This window comes from Mesoplodon densirostris, chromosome 7, assembly GCF_025265405.1.
Source record: "Mesoplodon densirostris isolate mMesDen1 chromosome 7, mMesDen1 primary haplotype, whole genome shotgun sequence".
NCBI lineage: Eukaryota > Metazoa > Chordata > Mammalia > Artiodactyla > Ziphiidae > Mesoplodon > Mesoplodon densirostris.
The window spans coordinates 56,241,446-56,252,780 of record NC_082667.1 but is presented as its reverse complement, the minus strand read 5'-3'; the positions used below and the strand labels follow the sequence as shown (position 1 = coordinate 56,252,780).

Here is an 11,335-nt window from a genome sequence, read left to right as displayed (position 1 = left end):
GGCCGGGTGAGCTGCGCTGGGGGCGGGGATGAGCAGCCTCCGCACGTGATGCTTTTCGGGCTGAGCGCATCTTCCCTGCTCTGGATACCTTCTGTCCTACCCAGCGTGGTGCCCTTGAATCCTCGCTGCACTTTGGAATCACCTGGGTGAAGGGGGTGGAAAATTCCTATATCCTGGCCTCAACTCCAAAGGTTCTGATTGTCTTGGGTTCCCCCAGACTTCTCGGTTTTTCTTAAAGCTCCTCAGGCAATGGGAATGCACAGCTAGGAATGAAGCCCACTGCACGAGGGATGGACCCAGCTCCATCGCCCCCTTTGTGGGCCTTCCAGGACACCCACCTCGAGTCACTGCGGGCAATGGAGCAAGGGAGGGGTGAGGAGCCAGGATCAAATGTCGCCTGCAGGTGCAGGACACATGCGAGTTGTTACTTCGTCATTTCCTCCGCAAATGTGTGGAGCTGGACTGCCAGCCATCAGAGGGATTCCACTCCCCAGAAGTCAGTCTGAACCTGGGACCTAGAAAGCAACCCCCCCAGAGTCAGAGCTGAGGGTGTCTGGCAGCCTCCCTCCCACCTGGTTCTCCCCCACTACTCCCCAACCCCAATCCCTGTGAGGCCAAGACCCCCACTGTGCAAAGTGGAAACTGAGGCCCAGCCAGGGCAGTGACTAATCCAGGGCTGTGTGGTCACTGGCAGACAACACACCACGGGTCCCCTCCACACTCAACCTGACCACAGCTAATGGCCTGTTCAGGTCTGGCCCACGCACACCTGCCCTGCCAGCACTCACTCCCAGGGGACAGAGACAGGCTCCTTGCCGGGGTCTGGGCCTCAGGGTCAGTCGGCCTTGGGCAACCAAGCTGGGAGTTCAGTTCAGGGGTCAGTGTGGGGATGCCATGGGGGTCAGTCATGAGGAAACTAGGAAAGGCAGTGATTGGGGAATCTGGAGGACACTGTTGAGAAAGCCTGTGGAAGGTCAGTGTAAGGGGCTATATTTGGGGGCTGGGGGGACCTGATCAGTAACCATGAAGGACAGTGATTAGGGAGTGTGCGGGGGCGACTGGGGTCTGTTGTGAACATCGAACAACAGGCGGAGATTCAGTGACCAGACTCCGAGGGTCAGGCTGTGGTCCTGACCTCCAGGAGCTGCCAGTTGTTGGCAAAGTACAAAAATCAAGGAAACAGCTTAAGAGTGAGGCAGATATGTGTGCTGTCAAGGTCTCAACTATATAAGATGGACAAGAAGGACTGAGCTTCAAGGAGGAAAGCCTAGATGAGAAGCCAGAAGGCTGACCAGATGCCTCCCCTGCCCTCAGGTCCAGTCCTCCTTGCTGGAGGACTCCATCCAGCAGAACCATGTGCAGCGCCCTCCTTTGTCGGGCCTTCTCCTGCCCCTGCATCGTCGCACAGCTCTGATCCCTTCACTGGAAACATCCACCAACCACCACTGTCCATGTCTCTTGTATCAGTGAGGATGCCTGCAGGGGAGGCTGGCCACCAAACTCTGCTACCCGCTTCCTCCTGGGCACAGACCTAGACTACACTTCCCAGACCCCCTTGCAGTGAGGCGTGGGCATGTGACCAGGCTGTTTTCATGGCTGTGTGTGGTTGTGATGAGGACCCCTCCTGAACCTGGGCCTCACCTGTGCTCACTTTCCCCTTCCCCTGGATTGGAACACGGATGGGCCTGTGACCTTGCAGATGAGGACAACACCCCAGGCCTAGGCCTGAGTTTCTCAACCTTGACACTATTGCCATTTGGGGTAGGGCGGTTCCTGAGCATGAGAGAGCATTTAGCCGTATGCGTGTCGTCTGCCCAGTAGATGCCAGAATCACACCCCGAGTCATGACAACCAAATATATCTCTAAACGTTGCCAAATGTACTCTGGTGAGCAAAGTCACCTGTGGTGGGAACCACTGGCCTAGAGGAAGGCAGAGAAACAAGAGGGCTTCCCAGTTCACTCCAGGGAGTGGGGCTGCCCGTAGACTGACCTGGAATACTCAGCTCAAACTATTGAGAAGAACAAAGTAAGCCTTTATGTTTTTTGAGCCTCTGGGATTTTGTCAGCACTTTGTTAGGGCAGCCTTGCCTTATCCCGGGTAACCTAATGTGTCCTCTCTGATCCCTGTTTCCCCCCAACCAGACTGGCTGCTCCCAGAGGGAGGTACCATGTTTGAATCACATCGGGTGTTACCCCATGGAGGGAGGCCCTGGCATCTTGCAGGCTCACTCTTGGCTCTGGGAGGTGGAAAGAGCAGGAGGAAAAGGCACCATCCAAACACCCTTTCTGCAGTCCCAGACATGGGTGCTCAGGAGCCTTGGCCACTTGTCCCTTGCTGGCCTTGCTTCTGAACAGGGTCTGGCTCACAGTAAGTACTTCCTAAATGCTTTAGGGGTGAACAAATGAATGGATGTGCCCACTCATTTGTGCCCATCTGTCCGAGTGGCATGAACTGTATCCATCAGGAGAGTGTATTAGTTTCCTATTGCTGCTGTAACAAATTACCGCAGACTTTCTGGCTTAAAAACACAAATACAGTTATTATAGCCCTATGTATCAGAAGTCCAGAATGAGTCTTGCTGGGCTAAAAGTCAAGGTGTCAACAGGCCTGCATTCCTTCTGGAGGTTCTAGGGCAGAATTTATTCCCCTGCCTTTTCCAGCTTCTAGAGTGTGCCCACATTCCTTGGCTTGCGGGCTCCCTTCATCTTCAAAGCCAGCAGTCACATCATTCTGACCTCTGCTTCCACTGGTCCCATATCCTCTGACTCTTCTGCCTCCCCTTTCATTTATAAGGACTCTTTGATCACACTGGGTCTTCCTGGGTAATTCAGGATTATCTTCCTGTTTTAAGGTCCACTGATCAGCAACCTTCATTCTATCTATAACCTTAATTCCCTTTTCCCATGTAACCTAACATATGCATAGGTTTCAGGGATTAGGGCCTAGACATCTTTTGGGGGCCATTATTTCTTGTACGACAGTGTCCAATAAATATTGAATAAATGAACAATAATGAAATAATGAACAAAATTAATAAATTAACAGATGTGATTCCTTCACACAGACCTCCGTGATGTGACCTCATTCTGGACAGCTGAGTATCATTAACCCTGAATTCTCTTCCCACTTGCCATTTATCAAGTGCTTGTAACAGACAAAAAAACAAGAATGCTGAGGTGTCAGGAGAGGACACCTCTGTGTCCTTGGAAAAGTCTGAATTCTGTGCTGTGACAACTTCCTCCCATTTTCCTGACAGGCAGGTGGATTATCCCCACTTTATGGGTAAAGAGATTAAGATTCAGGAAACTCACAGCTCAGAAGAGTCAGAACGCCACATTTATAGGCCTACTTTGTTACTCTGGGTCCTGGTCAACCCATCTCTGAAGCTGGACTGCTCACTGTCACCAGGCCCAGCGAAGGCCCACGGCCCACGCAGCTCTGGCACCCCCTGATGTTACCTGGTTCCCTTTCTCCTCGCCTGGCTCATCGGGCTCTTTTGCGCCCCGCAGCCGCCAGGGGGCGCGCCCTGCATACAGTTTCCGCGCGGAGGCGGGCGGCTGGTCCTTGGGTCTGGGTAAATCTGGGCCCCAGGAGCCTGTGCTCCCAACTCCCTTCACCAGGTCGGCCTAGCTGACAAGGACCCCACGAGCAAGGAAAATGATAGGGCTGCCTCACTAACAAACACAGATGCAAAATCCTACACGAAACGCTAGTAGACAATGTGGCAATACATAAAAAGGATGTCAGAGCACCTAGATGGATTTATCCCAGAAATTTGAGGTGGGCTTAGCATTAGAAAAGGAATCAGAATACACGGATAAAAAAGGAATATCTGTCAATGTGGTACATCACATCAAGAGAAATATGAATATCTCAGACGTGGCGGGGGGAGGGAATGTTTGATAAAATTCAACATCCGTTCGTGATTTAAAGAAAATCTTGGTAAAAGGTGAAAGCATTTCCTTTAAGAGTCAGAAAAGACTAGACATGTCCATCATCACCACTGTTCAACATTGAGCAAGGCTTGAGAGCACAGCAAGGCAAGATAAAGATTTAAAATGATAATGAGGGAATTCCCTGGCGGTCCAGTACGTAGGACTCCACACTTTCACTGCCGAGGGCATGGGTCGTCCAGGAACTAAGATTCCACAAGCCATGCAGGGCAGCCAAAAAATAAAAAAATAAAATGATAATGACTTGAAAATTATCAGAACTTCAGAGGCTTGCAACCCTATCAGATCCAATTTCCCCACAAAATTAATGCTATACTCCCTATCCTGAAGTGAAATTCTTAGAGAATATAATCTGTCCAAACATATATTTTCCAAAAATCAATATAATTCTTTTATTGTAATATAAAAGGTTAATAAAAGACAAATAAAATTGTATGAATTATGATGTGTAAATTCTTGGGCACAACAAAAAACTCCCTTACAAATTTTCAAATCTCCCCCCAGGGGGCAGTACACCTCATTGAGAACCATTAGCCTACTTAGAAAACCCACCAAAACACACACACAAATCCTACAGTTAATTAATTAAAATAATTTTAAAATGTACCAAGTCTTCCAGTACAAAATCAATGTACAAAAATCAATTTAGGGCTTCCCTGGTGGTGCAGTGGTTGAGAGTCCTCCTGCCGGTGCAGGGGACGCGGGTTCGTGCCCCGGTCCGGGAAGATCCCACATGCTGTGGAGCGGCTGGGCCTGTGAGCCATGGCCGCGGCCACAACAGTGAGAGACCGGCGTACCGCAAAAAAAAAAAAAAAAAAATCAATTTAACTTCTATATAGTAGTTACAAGCGATCAGGAAAAGTCATTTGTAAAAGTACCATTTATAATAGAAATAAAAATGTACCTAGGACCGAATCTAAAAGCGATGCAATAAAAAAAGTTAATATATTTTTAAACATCTAAATTAATGTGTAGATATATCATGTTATAAAGCACCTCCAAGCCCCTGACTTCCTTGTATCCTCCCCCCATCCAGGGAACAGGGATTATTATCATCCCCATTGGGCAGATGTGGAGACTGAGGCCCGGGTAAGTAAATGACCAGGCCTCCTGCCTGCCATTCCTGGGCCCTGACCACTGCCCCAGGCACCGTGCCTGACGTCCACCACACCCAGAGCCGAAGGCTGCAGCTGCACAAGGCCAGAGGCCAGGTCTCTAGGCTCCAGAGAGAAGGAGGCAGACAGCAGTTTGCCACACACACACACGCACGCACGCACGCACGTGCACACACGCACACACAGCCATAACATTATTTGTGTCTTCAGCAAAGGAAAACCCCCTCAGCCCCACCCATCTCAGCGGCACTTGGGAGCAGGAGGCAGTAACCCTTCGAGGCAGGAGGGGAGGGTGGAGCTCAAAGGTGAGGCCCCACCTCAGTTTCCTCCACCCCGATGCCATACCTATCCCCTCCCTCAAACCCAGAAGAAAAGAGCAATGATTCTGGGGAGACCAAGTCCGAGTCTGAAGGGCCCTGAGAGATGCCTTCCTGCCCCCAGCCCCAGTGGAAGGGAAAGCGGGCCAGAAAGGCGCAGTGGCTCCAGCGTCGCACCGTGAGGGCCCCAGGCCCGACCCCAGCTCGGAATGCAGCCCTGGGGAGCGGACGCTCTGGGGTTTGAACGATAACTACTTCGAGTGTTTGTCTTCCTGGGCCCTGAGTGAAGCCCCTCCCGTCGCTGCCCAAGCAGAGTGAGGACTCCGCCCGTCAAGGCTGGGCTCTGAGCCGGAGCCTGAAGCCGGGAGAGCAGAACCACCGGCTTTGAAGGGGCCTCCCGGGCTGGCTGCCCGGGTTTCGCGGTGGGGGTGGGGAAGTGCCGATCTCTTAGCCTTGACTCAACGTCGTAACAGTTGTTAGAGCTGGCCTCTCTCCACCCTGGGACGGTCATTTCCAGAATGATTCTGTAGTGGTGACGACCCTCTCCTCCCCTCCAGCCTAGACTCAGCCTGGCCTTGGAGGAACAAACAGGCCCATTAACCTATTTTCCCAGCAGAAAAGCAGTCTTTCCGGAAGGTTAGTTCTCATACTCCCAAGAACACAGAAATGACGTTTTTAAAATGTCTTTTGTTTTTTTCTTTCTTTACTCCTGGTCTCAAGAGTTTGGAGCTATAGAAAAGAGATTGGATTTGTATTCTAGAAAGTTCAGTTGGCTGTGGGAGAAGGGATCTGAGGGGCAGAAGGGGTCCTGGGGAGAGTGAGGTGGTTGTTTATTTTATTTTTGGCTGCATTGGGTCTTCGTTACTGCGTGTGGGCGTTCTCTGGTTGCAGCGAGCGGGGGCTACTCTTCGTTGCGGCGCGGGCTTCTCTTGTTGCGGAGCACAGGCTCTAGCTGCGCAGGCTTCAGTAGTTGTGGCGTGCAGGCTCTAGAGTGCAGGCTCAGTAGTTGTGGCGCACGGGCTTAGTTGCTCCGCGGCATGTGGGATCTTCCTGGACCAGGGCTTGAACGCGTGTCCCCTGCATTGGCAGGTGGATTCTTAACCACTGCGCCCCCAGGGAAGCCTGCCACCCGTTTTTAATTATAGAAGCTTTTATTGTTTTATGTCTGCTAAAGCTATTTCCTCCTCATAGTATTACTTTTTCAGCATTCCCATTCTTGCATGTTTATCTTTCCATATGGACTTTGCATCTCGTCTATCTTCATAAGAGAGCTTGCTGGTTTTTTTATTGGGTTTGTATTGAACTTACAAATTAACTTAGGGAGAACTAACATCTTTATAATGTTGAGTCATAAAATCCAAGAACAGGGGATATCTTTCCATTTGTTCTTAGTTGGTGTCTTTCAAGAATGTTTTAAAATTTTCCTCAGGTAGGTTTTATGCATTTCTCATTAAATTTGTTCCTAAGCACTTAATCTTTTTTTTGTTTTTATTATGAAAAGGGTTTTCTCTACCCTTATGACCTTTGTTTATTATTTGTATATATAAAGGCCGTTGAATTTTGTATTTTAATTTTGAATCCTGCTACTTCACTGAACTCTTTCACTATTTGAGTTAGTTTTATCATTGGTTCTCTGAGGTTTTTTTTTTCAGGTATAACATTATATCATCTGCAAATATAGTTTTTTTTTTCTTTACTCAATCTTAGGCCTTAAGTTGATTTATTTTGTTAAATTGCATTGGCTAATACCTCTAGTACAATGTGGAATAGTGGTGTAGTGGCTATTCTTGCCTTGTTTCTGATCTTAGTGGAAGTGCTTCCAGTGTTTCTTGATTAAATAAGATGTCGGCTTTAGGACTACATTTTATTGTGTTGAGAACGTATCCCTCACTTCCTGTTTCATTGAATGTTTTTATTGTGAATCGGTGTTGAATTTTGTTAAAGGCTTTCTTGGCATCTGTAGGAAAAAATCATGGTTTTCCCCTTAGGTTCATTAATATGGTGCATACTTGTTATGGGTTGAATTGTGTCCCCCCAAAGATGTTGAAGTCTAAATTCCAGTGCCTCATAATGTAAATTTGGAAATAGGGTCTTTACAGAGGTGATCAAATTAAAATTAGGTCATTAGGTGGACCCTAATCCAATATGACTGGTGTCCTTATAAACAGGGGAAGTTTGGACACAGAGATAGACAGACACACAGGGAGAACACATGTGAACATGAAGGCATAGATCATGGTGTTGTGTCTACAAGCCAAGGAGTACCAAAGATTGCCAGCAAACCACCTGAAGCTAGGAGAAAGGCACGGAGCAGATGGTCCCTCACAGCCCTTAGAAGGACCCAACCCTGACGACACATTGATCTTGGACTTCTAGCCTCCAGATCTGTGAGACAATAAGCTTGTGTTTAAGCTGCCCGGTTTGTGGTACTTTCTTATGGCAGCCCTAGCAAACTAATGCTATTAATGGATTTCCTATTATTAAACCAACTTTGTATTCCTGAATAAATCCCACTTGGCTTTGGCTGGTTCTTAATAATATCCAGGATACTAACAAAATATAAGCAGTGTTTCAGGGTAGCATGGAATTAAGAGCAACTCAAAGTTCATTTTGTCCTTCATATCCCTATTTTCCATGGTGTGTGCTCTCCCCTGGAGTTCAGTGTGACTCTCCCATTTCCTAAACTCTCAGAATACCATTAGTTCTGCATGTCCTGAAAAGTTCTGTATGTCCAACTCCACTCCTCTCCCTGCGATCCCGTCCCCTTGGCTAGATGGGTGTGGGGGAACTTGAATGGTTACTTGAATATTTTACCCCAAGACACCAGGCGTTAGGAGCCTTCATGTTGAGCCATTTCCCATGTCAAGGGGCTTCCTTTAGGGTTCTCAAACAATAGCTAGACAATTAGATCTGTTGGGATTTTTTAAAGAAATTATTATTATAAGGATTTCACTTGGGAAATTGTTACATACAGGAGCAGCGAAGATAGGAGTTTGCTGGCCTGTAGCAAAGAAGATTCTCTCCAGGGCTCTGGTGGGGTGGAGGCTATGGAGTCCTGCAGAGCTAGGAAGAGGGAACTAGGTCACAGCTCTGGGTGACAGAGACTCTCCCAAGACAAGTAGAAAGGGCTGCCCTGTGAGGAAAGGAGCTCCCAGTTACAGGGGGATGCAGCAGAGGTTGGACAGCCAGTCAAGAAGCCATCAGAGGTGGCCTTTCCCCGGGGGAGAGAAGAGGAGGAGGGGGATAGAGGAGGAGGAAGAGGGGAAGGGCATGAATGGAGTCAGACAGGGTAGGGAGGATCCCAGTTCTGCCATTTCCTGATTGGGTGACTGGGGTATCTCCTGAGGCTCAGTTCTATCATCTGTAAAATGGGGCTAATGAGGGCTCCTGCCAAGGGTGGTTGTGAGAATTACATAGGAAAAGCACCTGCATAGCAGACCCCGTGATGGCACCATTCGGTGAATCAGTTTATAGCAACTGACCAGCAGGGACCTGGGGCCAGAGCATCATCAGAGCCCCGCCCCTTCCCCCAATTTTTTGGGAGACCAAGCTCTTCCTGGCTTGTCTGGAAACCTCTCCATCTCAACTCCCAACAAGAGCAGGGCCAATGCCTCCCCCATTCCACCAGGCTGGGTGCCCTGGACAGGTCACTGTCCCTCTCTAGGTCTCTTTCCTCATCTGTCAGAGAAGGTGGGAGCTGCCAGAGATGGGCTCTGAGGTGGGCCCTTCCAGTTCTAATATCCTAGGATGGCTGGGCTTCTAACCAGCCATGTGTACATGTCTCTGCTCTTGGGACCCAGTGTCTTCAGAAAATGAGGGGGTTGGGCTAGATTAAAATAACATCGAGAGCACTTACTTCAAGTCAGGGCCCACTCTAGGGGTTTTACATGGCTCAGTCCATTTAATGCCCACAACAACACCATGGAGTGGGTGCTACTATAATAATTTTATAGGTGAGGTGACTGGGGCACAGAGAGTTTGGGTCACTTGTCCAAGGTCACACAGCTAATATGAGCCCAGGCAGTGAGTCCAGTGTACGTTCTTGCAACCACCACGAAACACTCCTCTTGTGGCTCCAACAGTCTGAAATACAAAAGGGGGGCTGATTAGTCAGAGTGACTTAGAGTTACACTGGGAACACTGGAAGGAGAGATGAGTGGGTCTGAGCTTCTCCATCTGCGAAGTGGGCTGACACAGGCCTCGGATGAGCATAACAAACACGTCTGCCCTGCCGTCCCAGAGCCCCTACTGTGTGCTAGGGCTGGTCACTCACAAACCTTCTCAGTCTTATTTGGGAAATATGCCCCTCCTGCTGTCGCCCCATCACAGCATATTGAGTAAATAAATACTCAATACGGGCCTGGATCTTGCTTTCCCCATCTGACAAGGGTCCTCCTTGTGACTCCTGGGGTCTGGGTCCCGCTCCTCCATCCAGAATCTTGGGGATGGATATAGACATGGAGATAGGGAAGAGATGGGCGCTCGCCTCTTCGAGTCCTTCTTTTCCCAGCCCCCTGCCTCGGTGCCGACCTAGGCTGGGCTCTGGGGAACTCCCGGAGATGCTGGGAGGGAGGGACCGGAGAACGCGGGCCCGAGCAAGCCGAGACGGTCACAGACGAGACGGCTGGGCCGCTCAGGCCCCCAAATCCTCGCCTACTCTCCAGCGGGAACTCTGCAGCCACCTTCCTGCCCGTTCACCTCACAGCTCGGCGCCAGTTCGCATGCGCGGCAATCCTGGCCCTCCCGCCCGGCTGGAAACCACGCCTCTGTCCCCCAGTGGGCGGAGGCCGCTGGGCGGGCCCGGCCGCCAGGGAGTCCTAGCTCGGGCCCCGCCCCAGGCCAGCTCCAGCTGATCTCCGGCCGGAGCCAGAGGCAGCTGAGAGGGCCGGTCTAGCTTCCGCTCCAGTGCCAGCGCCGAGCCCGGCATCCCCGAGTCCGCTGGACCCGCGGCGGCGCGGCAGGTAGGAGGCTCTGCGCAGACGGAGGCGTGTGCGAGCGCGCGTGTGTTCATGTGTGTATTTCGGAGGTGTGTGTGAGTGTGTGTGTGTTATGGGTGCAGCGAGGGCCAGTGCGTGCCCTGTGAGCACGAATCGGTGGGTGTGGGGTTGCACATCCTGCAGCCGGGGAGGAAGGAGGTGAGCGCTGGCTTTGAGGCCCGGGGGGGCGGGGACCTCCAGGATCCGCCCCGGTCCCGGGGGTTCGTTGCCCCCCCACCCCGGCTCGAGGCTAGGGGCGTCTTCCCACTGCACGCTAGGGTCCACAGCTGGTTTCATGGTGCTTACGCGCCGGGGTTTACCTCCCGGGGCTTGACCGGCTCTTGCCCTCCTCTTCCTCACAATTCCCCTTTCGTGTCCCTTCCCAGGCCTCCACCCATTCAATAACACAACCCCTCCCGGGTACCTCCCCATCCTCCGTCCCCCGGCTTGGGAAAGGGGGCAAGGCCACAGTCGATTCCCTTCCTCACCATCTTCCCAGGTTGAATAGGGGCCTTTTTCCTGGGCTGCTGGGCTTGGGTGTGTGTGAGGGGGCCAGGGAGGCAGGGAGAGCTGGGGGAGAATGGGTCTTGGGCTGCTCTGATCCTGCCACCACCTTTCAGAGTTGGGAGTCTGAGGAGACCCACCTGGGTTCCAGAGGTGAAGCAGGACAGATCGTTAACAGGTGCCAAGTTCTCGCCAGGCTTCATTTCCTGTGGTGGGATTCAGCCCCAGACCCCACAGGGTGGAAGAGAGTGAGGCACAGAGGGTGAAGTGACCTACTCTCTCTCTCAGGCCTGCTGAACCAGAATTTGCACCTGGGTTGCCCTGGCTCTCAAACCAGGATCCTCTCCCTACACCAGCATTGAAGAGAGAAGTGCCCAGGGCAGTTATTTGTAGGATTCTGGGGAGGGGGAAATCTGGGCAGACTTCCTGGAAGAGAGAGTGTTTGAGTGTGGGGCTCAGCCTACCCTA

At 51.0% G+C, this 11,335-nt stretch overlaps 1 protein-coding gene across 1 annotated transcript in view; it reads left to right on the top strand.

The window, feature by feature from the left end:
- Positions 1-10,224: 10,224 nt before the first annotated feature.
- CAPN5 (calpain 5) overlaps positions 10,225-11,335 on the top strand; it is a 54,050-nt gene continuing 52,939 nt past the window's right edge. Inside the window, exon 1 of the mRNA XM_060104659.1 lies at positions 10,225-10,348. The gene's annotated coding sequence lies outside the window, so the exon portion shown is untranslated. The remainder of the gene's footprint in view (positions 10,349-11,335) is intronic.